The following is a 16382-nucleotide window of genomic DNA, read 5'->3' on the forward strand; positions in this document are numbered from 1 at the left end:
GGCAAGAACATCAAACCTACACTGTGACCCTGGCAGGCCTAAAAACCCTCTTTAAAAACCTTAAAAACCTTAAAATCCACCAAGGGCAGTGTACGGATACTTGGAGGCCCAAAACTAGAAAAATCCTTGAGCCCTTGCCAAATTAATAGTAGGTCTTTTAGGAAGTTTCACAAGCATGTGCATCATTTGCAAGAGGGAGTCCTAAAAGTCCGGATAGGAGGCCTAATTGGTCACAATCCTTGTAGCCCTATTTTGTAGGTAAAAGACAAAATAGTGAAATCGGTAAGGGGTAGGAAGCTTGAAACCTCTTGGGGGCACATGAATGGGTGGAAAACCATGTCTTAGACCTGACCTATCCTTGCTAGGACCTCAGAAGGTGTGGAACAAGCCAAACCCTTATTAGCCTAAGTAAGGGTTCTTTGGATCTCATGAGTAGGTGAGACCTTAGGAGCAAAAATTCAAGTTGTTGGTGGGTGGATTGGGCAAGGTCAGGGGATTCCACAAGCAGGGGAAGTCCTAGAGACCCTAGGGTGTGGTTAGTACACTTGGTGATGCAAGGAAAGGATCTAAGAGCATAGACTAGGCTAGTCTATCCCAATACCCCATCCCATCAGATTGGTATCAGAGCCAGGTTAAAGATTTGGTAGACCGTGCATGTCTCTAAATATTGGTGAATCGGTAGGGGAGAGCAGAATGGTCACTAATGTAGAGCTGGCTGGGGAGGTAGAAGAGTAGAAGGAGAAGAATAGACTCCTTGAAGAAGCTATGAGCGAGATAAGGGACAAGCTGCAAGAAGTGGGGGATCAGAGGACACATGGACCTTGGGGTGAGGACACCAAGGATAAAGGAAAGAAAACTATGGACATAGATGACATTATACCTGAACCAGATCCCTTGTTCAATGAAGAACCTTTTGTAAAGGCTATTAAGGCTTTGAACACTAAAGCTTTTGAGGGATTGCCACATTTTAGTGGAAGGATGGACATTGACACTGTCATGGAATGGATTGAGGGGATGGAGAACCACTTTTAGTGTGAGGGAGTGATAGAAGCTCAAAAGGTTAAGGTTGCCAAATCAAGACTAAGGGGAGCAACCTTGACATGGTGGAAGTATATGAAAGAAGAGAGAGTTAGCATGGGGAAGCTACCTATTGCAAATTGGAAGGCCATGGTGAGTAAGATCAAAGAGAACTACTTACCAGAGGATTATGAAGTCCAAATTCATAAGAAAAGATAGGGATTGAAGCAAAAAGATCTTGATGTGACCTCCTACACCGAAGAATTTCAAAATCTTTGTCTTAGATCCAAAGTCCAAGAAGATGAATCTATCAAGGTGGCTAGGTATCTAAGCAGCCTAAAGTGGAACATTCAAGAGGAGATAAGCCTATGGACTCCCACCACTATCCAAAAATATCATCAGCTTGCTACCAAGGTAGAAGAGAGGAACAAAAGAAAAGGAGACTCTAATAACATGGGTAGAGGCAAAGGTAGAGATCAAATGAATCACTGAGGTGGTTACCAAAGCAAGGCAAATGAGTAGAGGAACCAAGGAGAAGCCAAGTTGACTAAACATAGTAGTGAAGCCAATCTCAGAGGAGGCCATTCTAGAAGAAGAGGTGCACAAGGGGGTCCAAGTAGGGGTAGAGGTACCAGCAGGGGTAACTCCTACTTTGCAACCATGAAATGTTACAACTGTGCACAATTGGAACACCTAGCTTATAGATGCCCTGACAAGCCTACATCATCAAACAGTGGAAAGAGGGTTGCTTATGCACATGAAGACTCTTCAAGCAGCAAGACACCTGAGGTGGACCATATTGAATCAGAGATTGGAGAAAATCTAATGTTCAATAGGGTCTTGATAAGACATCTGGTTAAGAATGAACCTATGCATAGGAGAGCATTGTTTAGGGTGAGATGCAAGATCCTTGGTAAAGTTTGCAAGGTGATAGTTGATTCAGGGTCAACAAATAACATAATATTAGAGGAGGCAACCAAGAAGTTGAAACTCACAAGAATACCCCACACTAACCCTTACAAGGTGACATGGTTGAATCAAGAGCAGAGTGTGCTAGTTAATGAACAGACTTGGGTAGAGTTCTCTATTGGAGGATACAAGGATAAGATCCTTTGTGATGTGTTACCCATGGATTCCTATCACCTACTGCTAGGTAGACCCTGGAAATTTGATAGAAAGGTGATCTATGATGGAGAGGATAACTCCATTTCCTTCCAGAAGGATAGCAAAACATTTAAGATTCAGTCTTTAATAGAGAATGAAGAGGGAACCTCAAGAACACCTAATGTCTTATTGGCTACTGGTAAAGAGTTCTTACACTTGCTACATGAGGAGGAGATAGTGAGGTGTGCCATCTTTGTGAAGCCAAAGGAGGAGGAAGAAAAGTTGTAGGTAGAGGTACCCAAGGAGGTGAATCAAATGTTGCAAGAGTATAAGGACATAGTGAGTGATGGAGCACCTGCAACACTCCCACCAAGAAGGTCTATAAGCCATCAAATAGACTTTGTTCCTGGTGCATCCCTACCTAACAAAGCTGCATATAAGCTCACACCTGACCAAAACAAGAAGGTGGCAAGGCAAGTGCAGGAGTTATTGGAACAAGGACTGATCAAGAAGAGCATCAGCCCATGTGCAGTCCTGGTAGTGGTAGCATCAAAGAAGGGAGGCAAGTGGAGACTTTGCACTGACTCAAGGGAAATCAATAGGATCACCATAAGGTATAGGTTTCCTATTCCTAGAATAGAGGATTTGATGGACTGTTTAGGAGGTGTTATGTATTTTACCAAGTTGGACCTTAAAAGTGGTTATCACTAGATTAGAATTAAGGAGGGAGATGAGTGGAAGACTGCTTTCAAGACCACAAAAGGGTTGTATGAATGGCTTGTGATGCCATTTGGACTCACCAATGCCCCAAGCACCTTCATGAGGTTGATGAATGAGGTGTTAAAAGACTTCACGGGCAGGTTTGTGGTGGTGTACCTAGATGACATTCTCATCTATAACAGAACCAAAGAGGAGCACCTTGAGCATTTGAGGTTAGTCCTAGATAGGTTGCATGAAGAGAAGTTATCAATCAACCTAGAGAAGTGTGAGTTCTTGAAGAAAGAGCTTGTCTACTTAGGATTTGTGGTGTCTATGGGAACCTTGAAGATGGATCCAAGCAAAGTGGAGGCAATCTTGAGTTGGCGTGCCCCTAGAACAGGGACTGAAGTTAGGATTTTCCATGGTTTAGCTCAATTCTATAGGAAGTTTGTGAGGAACTTCAATGGCATATGTCCACCAGTCCTTGACACCATAAAAGGAGGCCTCAAAACTAAGTTCAAATGGACTGAGCAGGCTAATAAAGAATTTCAATTATTGAAGCAAGAAGTAGCCACAAAACCTATCCTAGTCTTTCCTACTTTTGACAAGCTATTCACATTGGAGTGTGATGCAAGTGGAATTGTAGTGGGGGGTGTATTGAGTCAAGAGGGAAGACCTATGGCATTTTTCAGTGAGAATATCAATGAAGAAAAGAAGAAGTACTCAACCTATGGCTTAGAGTTGTATGCATTAGTGCAGTCTCTTAAAAAATTGAGGCATTACCTACTCCCAAAGGAATTTGTGGTGTTCACAGATAACCAGGCGTTGAGTTACATTAACACTCAAGAGAAGCTTAGCAATAGACATTTGAAATGGATGGAATACCTCCAATCCTTCACCTTCACCATCAAGCATAAGAAGGGGCAACTCAACAAGGTGGCCGATGCTTTAAGCAAGAAGTTGTTGATAGTTCAAGAGTTACAATTATAGAGCATAGGAATAGAAGGTTTCAAGGACCTTTATGAAGGAGATTAAGACTTCTCATCAGCCTACAAGGTTTGCAAGGAGTTTGAGAACCATTTCCATGGTGATTATGCAGATTACACTCTCCAAAATGGTCTCTTGTTCAAAGGTAATCAGTTATGTGTACCTAGGGGATCCATGAGGGAAAACCTCATCCAAGAAAAACACAATGGCAGTTTAAGTGGACACTTTGGAGTCAACAAAACCTTGGATCTAGTACAAAGGTACTACTATTGGCCCAAATTTCCAAGAGATGTGAAAAGGTATGTGGATCAATGTGGTGTGTGTCAAAGAGAAAAAGGAGGATCAAGCAATGCAAGCCTCTATCAACCATTACAGGTCCCTAATAGGCCTTGGGAATGTATAAGCATGGACTTTGTAGTAGGACTCCCCAAGACAAAGATAGGTATGGACAACATCTATGTGGTAGTAGATAGATTTTCCAAGATGAGCCATTTCATTCCATGTAGAACTACATATGATGCTAGCTATATTGCACATCTTTTCTTTAAGGAGATTGTAAGTATTCATGGACTTCCTTTAAGCATTGTTTCAGATAGGGACAACAAGTTCATGGGCCATTTTTGGCAAACTTTATGGAGGAGACTAGGAACTAATCTCTCATTTGGCTCAGCTTACCATCCACAAACTGATGGTCAAACTGAAGTCATTAATAGGGTGTTAAGCAACTTGTTGAGGTGTTTAACTAAGGAGTATGGATAGACATGGGATCTAGTCATTCCAGAAGTAGAGTATGCATATAATGATAGTGTGAATAGGACCACTAGAAGAAGTCCTTTTGAGGTTGTCTATGGTAGACATCCAAGGGGAGTATGTGAACTCAAGGAACTTGGTTCCATGGAGATGAAGAGTGGGCAAGCAGAGGACTTCACTCAAACCATCAAGGAAGTCCAAGAGAAGGTTAAGAAAGCTATCCTTGAATCCACTAAAAAACTAAAGGCCAAAATGGATGAGAGAAGGAGAGAGGTTCAGCTCAAGGTGGGTGACTATGTGATGGTCCATCTGAGCAAAGCGAGGATGCAAAGTGGTAAGCCTACCAAACTGCAAATGAAGCGGGTAGGACCTTGTAAAATTCTATCAAAATATGGTGAGAACGCCTACAAGGTTGATCTTGATTCAGAATTAGCCATTTCACCAGTCTTCAATGTTGCTGATCTGATAATGTATAAGGGTGAGATAGCAAGGCAGACTGAGAATCAAGCCAAGGTATTGCAAGACTTGGATGTGAATGCCTTACCCCAAGTGAAGTAGCCTATAGCAGAAGAGATCTTGGAGTCAAGGGTGAAGAAGTCTACTAGACACCAGGTCTACATGGAGCACTTGGTGAAGTGGGCAGATCAACCTGTGTCTGAAGCTACTTGGGTTGAAGAGAGCAAGTTTAAGAAGCTAGGCATTGATCCGGCTCTTCTCACTCCCCTAGTTCCTTAGTTTGTTGTAGAGGGGGAGTATGGTGCAGGAGAACCCTTCAAAGGGCTCCCAACATTTGATTTTGATTGTGTTCTTGCTTCTTTAAGAAGCCATTGTATATACAATAAGAGCCATGTGCTCATTGGGTCTAGTTTAGGTCCTAGTTGAGGTCCTAGGGTCATAAGTCAAAGTTGAGTTTTTTTTTAAATTAGTAGGTATGTGTTCCTTTGAGGTGTTTAGGGTCCTTCTTAGCATGGTGGTGTCCTTAGGTTAACCCAATGTGGGCCTAGGAGTCAAGAAAAGCAACATTGAGAAAGTTGCTCAAAAGTTGAAAAAGTTGCATGACAACTTTTCAAAGTGTCAAGCAACTTTTCCACCTAGTGGTCAAAATCTTTAGTTTAGCATGGAAAACCCTAATATGGGCACACAGACCAAGGAAAGGGTAGTATAAGTAGTTGCAAACCCTAAGAGAAGGGGTTGGATGTCAGTTGTTGTATGGCCAAAGCAAAGTAACTTGACTGTGACTGCAATTTTGTTGCCAGCCGGCACAAATGGAGTAAGAAAAGATCATTAATGGATTGATTTTTGAGCAAAACTATGTTGAGTGTCTTGCATGGTGTATTTAATTCCATTGTGAGCATTTAGATTAGGTTTTGTTGTGCAAGTTGTGTGTGTTTGTAAATATTTTGTAAACTTGCTTCTCACTGTCCAGTTTTGGACTGGTTTGTGTCAATGGGTTCATAACTCCATTCCCCATTGTGGAATCACCATGAAACCATGGGAAATGAGAGTGAAGACCCTATACAATACTTAAAAGCAAGTAGGGCCCTTGAAAATGTAGGGAAGCTATCTAAAGACCCACTCCTAGGTGAGACTGGACAGTGCCCGGCTAGGAAAGGTTAAGTTGTAGAGGTCTTGGAGAGAAAGGAAGGATAGAGGAGGAGGCACCCTTTGGAGGAGTTGTAGAAGGGTGAGTGGAGTACCATTGGTGTGAAGGAGGAGCTTCCACCAATCCAGACAAGGTGGCAAGAACATCAAACCTACACTATGACCCTGGCAGGCCTAAAAACCCTCTTTAAAACCTTTAAAAACCTTAAAATCCACCAAGGCCAGTGTACAGACACTTGGAGGCCCAAAACTAGAAAAATCCTTGAACCCTTGCCAAATGCATCACCAACATACTCTGCAACTCCTTCAATAAATCGCATCAACTTATCACTTGTATCTTGCATCATAAAAATAGTTCACCACAATGTCATTTTATAGACATTAGATTTCATGTCGGCTCAAGAACCTCATCACAATTTCCTAGGTACAGTGTATTTGGAAAATCTTTCATAACACATCATAGATTACCGCCAAATCTGTCAGTTAGAGATAACTCATCACGACCAGTGATAACTCATCACACAATCAATGAAACTGGTTGGAACACTCATACTGGTTGAGTGTTAACCTCTTCCAACTCATAGACTGATTGTCCTCCATTTGGCTCCTTGTTGATCTTCGATGTATCTCCAAACTGGTGCCAGTGAAAATGACCAAAATTGATTGCCATTCCTGCATATACCTGTTGTCTACATATACCAGTTTAGACACCTTCAAATTGGTTGGACTTTTGTATACAAATGATACCGGTTTCCAATTCAAAGACTTAGGAGTAGTACTGGTTTGTCTTAACTAAGATGACGATGACAATGCGAACATATGTGTGTGTACATGTGCCATCAATGACAACACATAAAGTCATCCATTACAAAAATCATCATCAAGCCAATAGCCATGTCCTATTTAGTTCAAATGATCATCTTTTAAGCCACATGTCCTATTTCTAGTTTGATCCCCTTAAGCCACATGTCCCAATTATGCCCATCACCTTCAACTTGCCTCATGTGTCCTAATTAGTTAATTTCCCCTTAAGACATGTCCTAGTTAATTTAAATTTACCCCACTATAAATCCTATATATAATATATATCTAACTATTTTTTGTTATTGTAGGTTTATCTTTAGTAGTTTTTTGTTGTTGGTGGCATGTGAAACGAGTTCATGAATCTTTATAATTAAATGAAGATTTCGAATGAATTGGTAAGCATCATTTTTTTTGTTAATTGTTTAGTTTTAATTTCTATATTTGATGTTTTTCAATGATAAATTGTTAAATTGCTTTTAATAAATTTTGAAACCATTTTGTAAGTTTTCATCTAGATTCTAATTTTATCTCCCCTTAAGCCATGTCTAGGATTTAGTTCCATCCCCTTCCTTGCCACATGTCCCAATTATGTAGATAGATTCCCTTACAGTTTGCCTTGTCCTAATAAGTTCAAATGATCCCCTTTTAAAAGCCACATGGGTAAGAACACAAAGATGGTGGTCAAAAAGGGGGGTATAAGTGGACACTTTTTTTTGAAATCATGTGAACCTGAACTTGGAGGAAAAATTTGAAAGTCATCCACTCAAGATATGAAGATAATCAAAGAACAAATATTGTAGTACTCTAAATCTAGTTTCCAAACTACTAAACTTTTTCAAAATTGGATAAGATTAAGGGGGTCAAATCCTTTGCGTACGAAAAATAGACCATGATTTTTTCTGAAAAATATAACATAGTGTTTGACGTGTGCACCAAAAAAGTCATAGTTAGATTTAGTATTTTGACAAATCCTTTGGCAGAAAGATAGTTAAGAGTGAGCACTAGAAGATGTGTATTTTTTTGGTAATTTTTTGCTGAGAAATTTTTTTTAATGATTTTTCCAATCGAGCACATCCTGAAAAATTAGGTACCTATTCATACGTGAAGCATAAGTTGCACTAAACAAATCAAAAAAAAAAAAAATTGTAAATAATAAAGTGTACTAGAATAATATATAAAGCTTTTTAAATTTGGATAAGTACATCAAAAGTTATTAAAAAAATGGTGCACCTATGTGTGTGAGAACTATGGAGACACTGGTAAAAGAAATTCAATAATAATATGTTATTGTTGTTCAAATTTTAAAAACATTGTATGGTTAGAAAGCTCAGAATATGGGTGAAAATATGGTGGTAATTTTAGAAATACCCACTTGATGAAGTGTAAACCTGATGATGACAAAGTCGAGAAACCAAGTTGATAAAATAAAACACATCAAAAAGGAGGGAAATGGAGTGAAATCAAACTTCCAAACCGTAGCTTTGTCATCCAGGCCTATTTCCAAGCCTTAATAGTCAAAAGCGCATACAGAGTACTTATGGTATAAAAAACATGTACAGGGTACTTATGGTGTGAGGGTTAACAGGTTTGTCCTTCTTAAATACCTTTCAAAAATGACTCCCAAATGCCCAAATTGAAAGACAAAAACAAGAACCAACAGTTGAGTCACTTGCAATGGTGAGTGCAAGTGCTCTCTGAATTTTGATATGAAGGTACAACTCCTTTCATTGGATAAAAATATATATTTGTTGAATATGCTTTTAACCGGAAAGCAATAAAGGCAACTAACATCTGCTCATAGCCATGACACAGATGCGAATAGCAGATTTATAATGAAGTGAATGAAGATAAGTAAAACACATTTTAATTACCCACACCCACGAAAATATCTTTTCCAATGGAATCAAAATGTCTTGGACTCTGATCGAGTCTCTCTCATGCCTCAAAAGACAAGGGGGATCAGAATACCCAGACAAAGAGCTAACATCAGATTTCTTTCCAACATACAAATTATTTCTGAAATCAAAGTTTTAGAATTAAATGCATACATAGTTTAATGTCTCAGAAAAGGCAATGAAAGGTAATAACAAGAGAAACAAATCTCATTGTAATCAAAAGAAAATATTGACAAATGCACAAATCAACAAAATCTTCTTCATTCCATCAATGCCAAAATGTGAGCTCATAGACTCAACACTTCTGAAAAATAAAACTATGCGGTCCAGAAAACAATGTTTCCCCCTCTTTTTTACAGCAGAAAGAGAAAGAAAAAAAAAAAAAAAGAAGAAGAAGAAGAAGAAGAACCTCTACTCTTTTCTTTCCTTACATATATATAGTCTCTCTCTTTTTTTAAAGAGACTTTCAGTTATCAATAACGGATTCTTGAAAAGATTATTAATTAATCTTTTCTTTTATCTTTTATCTTCTCGACAACTCTTTTTTTTTTTTTTGCTTCAAATCATTTATCTCAGAATTTTTTATAGACCCGTACTCAAAGATTAGTAACTTTTGAACGTGATAATATTTTTCCACTCGCTCCAGTGAAGATTTAGAAAACTAGTTTTTCTAAAACATATCAAAAATTTAGCACGATCCAACAGTTCAATTAATAGTTATGTCCCCCGCACCAAGACTAAATTTTTTGTCTCATAAAATTTGTGGTTACAGGTTGCATTGAAAAACTATAAACAATATAGATGCCAATGTTATAGGATTTTTGAACTTTTTGAATTTTGAACCCACACACTCTAAACCTTCATTTGATGAATCTCTGAACTGTAAATTCGAACCTCTGAAACTGAACCTTGAACCTTGAACTTGCGGGGTTCAATCAAAAGGTTCAAAATTACAGACTTTTCTCACAATATGTTTCATTTATCACCTTGTCTTCATATTTAACTGTGCATTGAACCTTTAAACCTTGAACCAAAGAAGGTTCAAAGTTCAAGTTCAATGACAAAAAATTACAAAGACCTTATACTCATAAAAACTAAAGTTGTGATACAACCCGCTCTGGTTGAACTCAAACTTTGAACTTGAACCCGAACTTTGAACTTTGAAAAGGTTCAATAGTTCAAGTTCAATGGCAATTGTTCCTTTGGGCTTCCGTAGAAAAACCTGCATAACTTTTTACTAAGAGCTCTATTTCTTGTGAAATTTTAACTATAGAATAAATGAGTGAAGTAGAGCATAACCTAGAAATCATTTTGGCATAGGACACATAAGACTTGGGATTTAATTGTTTGGGCATATGGGTAACCCAAAAATAAAAGCATTAAAATCTCCCAGCTGACATGGAGTTTGGCCATAAAAACTGGTCATTTTGAAGAAAAGGAGGTGAAAATTATCTCTACAAAAGGATTTTGTGTCATCTTTCATAGAATTTGAAAAATAATGATTTCTTTGTGACTGACAAGTAGGGGATGTCCATGAGGGTCCTTGAAAGTTTGAATAAAGGTGACTAACACTTTCAACATTAAAACATTAGCAATAGCTGGTTTTTATCTGATTATGAGGCTTTAGGCATGAGCAAAAATATAGAGGTAACATTGGCTCTAATTGGGGACCAGGACTATAAAAGACTAGGAGAATCTAGAATGTCTCTAGGAGAGATCAGTGCTTGTCATCCATTGGGCAATAGATTCAACAAGAAACAGAGCATGGGGAGCTGCTTACAGAGAGGGGAATAGGGCAATAACTGAAAACTAACAAGTCAAAACCACTTAATCCTACGAAAAAACCAAAATTTTATTTGCAAGTATGTATAGTGGTGGGAAATCCCTTTACCACACAAAAACTCCATGTTGCTCATGCAAAACTATTAACTGACTAGGAAAAATATGAGTCTTTCCTCAACAATGGATTGTGACCATGAAATGTAGCTAAGAATAATGACCCTTTGGCGACTACTTCACTGCAAACTCCTAGATTAATGATGTGCAAGAAAAACTTCTATATATGCTCATCTTCAAAAAGCCACCTTTCATCATAAATTTTTGAATTTTCTTGAACTTCCTGCATGATACTATTCAAGCATTTTTCTATTTTTGATTGCAAATAATAACAGTCAGAGGTTTCTGAAGGAATGGTTGCATCATCTGTAGAATTTCTACTATTAAAATCACCTCTCTTAAAAGGAATTTCAGCATTTATACCGAGCTTGGAATAAAGAAAGACTTCATCAAGCATATGATCTACACTAGTTGAAAAAATTCATCTTTCTTTACTACAATCAAATCTAAAAAATCCCTATCCACAGCCAAAGCATGAAATGCATTAATACCTAAGCTTACTATAAAAGAGTCTTCTCCTTAAATGGATGACAACCAGAGTGGGTTGTATCACAACTTTAGTTTTTATGAGTGTAAGGTCTTTGTAATTTTTTGTCATTGAACTTGAACTTTGAACCTTCTTTGGTTCAAGGTTTAAAGGTTCAATGCACAACCAAATATGAAGACAAGGTGATAAATGAAGCATATTGTGGGCAAAGTCTGTAATTTTGAACCTTTTGATTGAACCCTGCAGGTTCAAGGTTCAAAGTTCAAGGTTTAAGTTTCAAGGTTCAATTTCAGAGGTTCGAATTTAGAGTTCAGAGATTCATCAGATGAAGGTTCAAAGTGTGTGGGTTCAAAATTCGAAAAGTCAAAAAATCCAATAACATTGGCATGTATATTGTTTATAGTTTTTCAATGCAACCTGTAACCATGAATTTTCTGAGATGGAAAAATCAGTCTCGGTGCGGGGGACATAACAATTAATTGAACCATTAGATCATGTTGAATGTTTGATATGTTTTAGAAAACCGAGCTTTCTAAATCCTCACTGGAGCGATTGGAAAACTATTATTATGTTCAAAAGTTATTAATCTCTGAGTATGGGTCTATAAATAATTCTAAGATAAAATATTTGAAGCAAAAAAAAAGAAGAGTTGTCGAGAAGATAAAAGACAAAAAAAAGATTAATTAATAATCTTTTCAAGAATCAGTTATTGATGACTGAAAGTCTCTTTGAAAAAAGAGAGAGGCTATATATATGTAAGGAAAGAAAAGATAAGAGGTTATTCTTCTTCTTCTTCTTCTTCTTTTTTTTCTCTCTTTCTGCTGTTAAAAAGAGGGGGCAGCATTGTTTTCTGGACCACATAGTTTTATTTTTTAGAAGTGTTGAGTTTGTGAGCTCACATTTTGGCATTGATGGAATGAAGAAGATTTTGTTGATATGTACATTTGTCAATATTTTCTTTTGATTACAATGAGCTTTGTTTCTCTTGTTATTACCTTTCATTGCCTTTTCTGAGACATTAAACTGTGTATGCATTTAATTCTGAAACTTTGATTTCAGAAATAATTTGTATGTTGGAAAGAAATCTGTTGTTAGCTCTTTGTCTGGGTATTCTGATCCCCCTTTCCTTTGAGGCATGAGAGAGACTCGATCAGAGTCCAAGACATTTTGATTCCATTGGAAAAGATATTTTCATGGGTGTGGGTAATTAAACTATGTTTTACTTATCTTCATTCACTTCATTATAAATCCGCTATTTGCATCTGTGTCATGGCTATGAGCAAATGTTAGTTGCCTTTATTGCTTTCCAGTTAAAAGCATATTCATAAAATATACTTTTTTATCCAATGAAGGGAGTTGTACCTTCATATCAAAATTCAGAGAGCACTTGCACTCACCATTGCAAGTGACTCAATTGTTGGTTCTTGTTTTTGTCTTTCAATTTGAGCATTTAGGAGTCATTTTTGAAAGGTATTTAAGAAGGACAAATATATTAACCAACATGGTGTAAGAAGCGCGTACACTCTATCTTAACTATAAACAACATGTGCATGCTATGTTTACTATAAATAGCACATATGCACTACTTTTGTTTAAATTTTGGGAGTGTGTATAATATGATATTATATATATAATATATAATATTTACATATATATGTATATAATAATATATAATATATTAAGTATATATACACACATATAAGTGTATTGTCTCCCCCTCTCAAGCATGTACAAGGTGCCTCTCTCTCTCTCCCTCTCCCTCTCTCCCCCTCCCTACCTCCCTCTCCCTCTCTCCCCTTCTCCCTTCCTCCATACCCCATCCCTCTCTCTCTTCTTCTCTCCCTCCCTCCCTCCATACCCCACTACAACTGTGTCTGCAATTCTATAGACGTAAGTGAATTTATTTCTTGTCTACAACTTTCTCTTTGATTGTTGTCATGTATGCTCTCCTAATAAAATTGACTGATGGATTTATGTGTGTATATTTAATAGGAGGAAGAAGGGTCTAAAATTGAACCACGGGTGCATTACTGTGACAAACAAGGAAACCTGCAACAATATTCTTCTCGAATGTGTTTTTAATGAGCATAGTAGATGTGGAAAATAGTGTCAACAAAGCAAAATGATGAGTCAGACTACGTGCAATATGTTTTTTGGAAGGAAAAAACCGATAGGAAGAGAAAGAGGGAGAGTAACATAGATGATGTCATAGAGAATGATAGTCGTGGGTATGTGAGAGTTCCCGTGCTGTTACACAACGCCTGTCATCTACAGAAATTGAAGTTCGTTGTAAGCATGGCAATGGTAGTATATGATGATCATAACTTGTCAAAAGGCCTGGAAGGGTACATACCCATGAAATAAATCAAGTGTGTAATTCCTATAGTCACAATCGAGATCAATCCTATAGCCTTGCAAATTTAAGAGCATCATATATTTTAGAAAGGTAGTACTCTTAGGGTTAGGTCAATCTCATACACTTTCTTTTTAGCGAAGCCTCATTGTTTGTTCACCTGGATTCTCTCTTATGTTGACAATGGTCTAACTTAGCTATATAAAAACTAAACTAAATATGTTCTGTTGTATGATGTTCTATTCATAACTTTAAATAATATATCATTTTATTAGCCCACCATATGACCCCTTAGGTGTCATTAGAGGTCATATTATTTCCTAAGAGGTCATATGGTGTCCGATGACCCCTTAGGACACCATATGACCCCTTAAGACACCATACAACCCATAACAACACCATATGATGTCCTAAGGGATCAGAGGATGCCATATGACCCCTCAGGACACCATACGACCCATAACAACACCATATGGTGTCCTAAAGGGTCATATGGTGTTCTATGACCCCTTAGGACACTATTTGGTGTCTTTATAAGTCCTATGGTGTGCTAAGGGATCATATAGTGTCCAATGACCCCTTAGGACACCCTCTGATCCCTTAGATGTTGTTAGGGGTCATATTGTGTTCTAAGGGTCATAAGGTGTCGTTATGTGTCTTATGGTGTCTTATGACCCCTAGGAAACCTTATGACCCTTTAGGAAACCATATGGTGTCGTTGTGTGTCTTATGGTGTCCTATGACCCCTACGACACCTTATGACCCCTTAGGACACCATATGGTGTCGTTAGGGGTCATATGGTGTCCTAAGGGGTAATATGGTCTCCTACGACCCCTTAGGACATCATTTGACCCCTTAGAACTCCATTTGGTGTCGTTATGGGTCATATGGTGTCCTAAGAGGTCATATAGTGTTCTATGACCCCTTAGGATACCATTTGGTGTCATTATGGGTCGTATAGTGTGCTAAGGGGTCATATGGTGTCCTATGACCCCTTAGGACTCCATATGACCTCTTATGTGTCGTTATGGGTTATATAGTGTCCTAAGGAGTCATATGGTGTCCTATTACCCCTTAGGACACATGCATGGATCCCTAGGATACCATATGACCCTAGAAAGGGAGAGAGGGGGAGGAAAGGAATGGAATGGGAGAGAGATACACCTAAGAGAGGAGGAGAGTGAGATAGATAGATAGATAGATACTGAGAGGGAGAGATAATAGATAAATGAGAGAAAGAGAGATGGAGAGAGAGAGGGGGGGAGATAGAGATAGAGAAAGGGAAAGGGATGGGGAGAGATGGAGATGGAGAGAGAGAGGGGGGAGACAGAGATAGAGAAAGGGAAAGGGATGGGGAGAGATGGAGATGGAGAGAGAGAGAGGGCAATAGAGGGAGAGATAGAGATAGAGAGCGACACAGAGAAGGAGACTCAAAAAGAGAGAGAGAGAGAGAGAGAGAGAGAGAGAGAGAGAGAGAGAGAGAGAGAGAGAGAGAGAGAGAGAGAGAGAGAGAGAGAGGGGGAGAGAGAGAGATAGGGAGTGGGGGATGTAGACGTATAAAAATGAGTATATTCCTAAATCAATATTTTATGTTCATTTCTCTATTTAATTAAATCTAATTTAATTAAATTATCCAAATTCCTCTTTTTAATTAAGTAAATTACTCAATTTATTTAATTAAATTCAATTAACCCCTTTTAGGTCATTTAATTGAATAAATCATTTTATTTAATTAAATCCATTGTTTTAAACCTTTTAATTAAATTTACATTTAATTAAATAGGGAATCCCAATTAAATAAATCTAATTTATTTAAAAACCTCCACTTGCAACTAAATTGAATTAAATTAACTTTATTTCAATTAAATCCTATTATTTCTCCATCCACTTGCAAAATCCTACATCTCCCACTTGCCCCCTAAACCCTATTCCTAACCCTCTTCTAGATTCTTCTAATCACTTCTAAATTAGCCTAACCCATCTCCTAAATATTGTCACATCCCTAAGCAAGAGGAAGTCACTTCTCAAATCCTCAAAGTCTTTGATAACCATTAAAGGCTTCAAGTCTCCAACAACTTTCTCTTCCAAACCATTAATGGTTAACTCAACCCTCCAGCATGATTAAAGACTTTTTCTAAACTCAACCCTCAATCTAACCCAAGGGTCTCATCAAGAATTCATTGCTTTGACCATGGTTATCCCTTAAACCTTGCACAAGAGTTTATCCTTTGGGTAAAAGCTTTATCCAATGGATAATATTAATCTAACCTTAACCCTTACCTCTTAAGGTAACCATGAGGTCTTCTCAAGCATTTAATGCTTCCTACCTCTCTTCTCAACCCAATCTTATGTTGAAAATTGTCACCATTTCATTGGTGCAAATTGCAAACATGGATTGAGAAACTTTCAAACTCAACCCTTGATTAACTCTTTCAATCCTAGCCATCCATTGCCCTATTTTTGCTATAAATAGAGCTCTCATTCCTCCATTTTAATATATCCAAGTCTTTGGCATCATACTTACACTCAAATCCATACAAGCTTTAATATCTCATTTATGCTCATCATTTAGCCTCTCTTTTAAATAGGAATTAATCTAAATATGCATGTTTAGAGTATTTTCCTTATCATTTAGCTTAATCATAGACTAGTATATCATGCTAGGATAGTCTTGCTACTAATCTTGTCATCTTATAATCTAGTTTATTGCATTTGTTGTTGGCATTTTTTATGTTTATGTTGTGATTGTCATTCATGGACACACACTTGTATTGAGATCGCTTTTAT

The sequence above is a fragment of the Cryptomeria japonica genome, chromosome 6 (assembly GCF_030272615.1).
Source record: "Cryptomeria japonica chromosome 6, Sugi_1.0, whole genome shotgun sequence".
In the NCBI taxonomy this organism is placed as follows: domain Eukaryota; kingdom Viridiplantae; phylum Streptophyta; class Pinopsida; order Cupressales; family Cupressaceae; genus Cryptomeria; species Cryptomeria japonica.